Here is a 1,452-nt window from a genome sequence, read left to right on the forward strand (position 1 = left end):
GCGACACGACGGGGGTCACCTCTTGACAGTACCGTGCTGGTGAGCTCAACTGGGCCCACCTGAGACAACCAGGACCACCCGCCCCCCCGTCCTCCTCCTCCACCCGTCCCCGTCCACACACAGGTGAGGAGGTGGCGGGGGCGGCGGTGATGCTGGGGCCTTCCCTCTCTTAACGCCGGCGTTCGCCCGGTCAGTGCCCCGCTGTGTGTCCCACCCCCCCGTCCGCTTGACACGTTCACTTTGTGTTTCACTTCCATTTGCACCTTTTGGAAGAAAAAAACAACAGCACATGAAGAATAAATTGCCTCAATTCCCCGTCGTATGCTCATAATTCATAAATGAAGCTCAATTTTATCTTTTAATTGTTAATCGCGTCTCACACTGAGGTGTTTGTGGCACTGGCAGGTCTACACCAACGAAGCGGATGGGAAGGTTGGCCAGGAAGATAAGAGCAGCACCATCAACTCAGGGGGGGGGGCATGGGGGGGTGGGCATGGGTGGGGGGGGGGGGGTGGGGGGTGGGGGGGGGGTTTGGGTCAAGGCTTTCTCTTTCCCTTTATCTTGTTCGGTCAATTTAAAAAAAGATCCATGACAGAAAGAATAAACACGGGCCGCTACAGAGGTTCTGACCTTCGCGGGCTCATTGTTACGACCTTTATCCTGATCAAAGATCTCCTGCGGTCCGGTGGGCTGGGGGGGCCGGGGGGGGGGGGGGGGGACGGGACGACAAATGTCAGCCGTACCTGTAGGAGGTGGTCCGGTGAAAGCAACACACTGCGGCGAGGGGAGCAGCAGCTTGTGCTGTGCTTTATTTTGAATGTTAACAGAGACAGAACTTTGCAGCGCGGTGCGTAAACACGGTCCCCGGCGGGCTCCGGACCCCCCCCCCCCCCCCCCCCCCCCCTCTCCTCCCGCTGCCCGCCGTAGAAGTGACTTATGAAAAGGCCGCTTACAAACTAATGTTCCCACCACGTGTCTCTCCAGACGCTCCCCGAAGGTTTTGCTGCTTCTCGTCGGGAATTAAGGGCGTCTGAATGATAACTTTATTTCAGACGTTCAGTATTCAAATCCCAGCTGGGCGGCGGGGACGGGTTTGTTGACCCATGCAAATGCTATGCTAATTCCTCGCATGTTCCCTGCTTTAACCTGCCTCTGTCCCAGATCCTTGTTGTCCCCCCCCCCCCCCCCCCCCCCCCCCATTGAAAACCACCAAGGTTTTTTTTTTTCCCTCAAATTGCAGCCGAAAAATAAAAAGTGAAGGTTATTTCTGTAAACACTGTGTGGCTCCGACTCCGTGCCTGCGTACAGTAAGTAATGCTGGAGCCTCTTTCCCGTTCCTGTGTGCAATTCCCCCTCCGTGTATAATAATAATATACATATATATGTGATATGCTAATACATTCTCAACGCACATTAAAACCAGCCCGGCCTCCCCCAGTGCCCCCCCCCCCC

Source organism: Gadus chalcogrammus, chromosome 12, assembly GCF_026213295.1.
Source record: "Gadus chalcogrammus isolate NIFS_2021 chromosome 12, NIFS_Gcha_1.0, whole genome shotgun sequence".
Taxonomy (NCBI): domain Eukaryota; kingdom Metazoa; phylum Chordata; class Actinopteri; order Gadiformes; family Gadidae; genus Gadus; species Gadus chalcogrammus.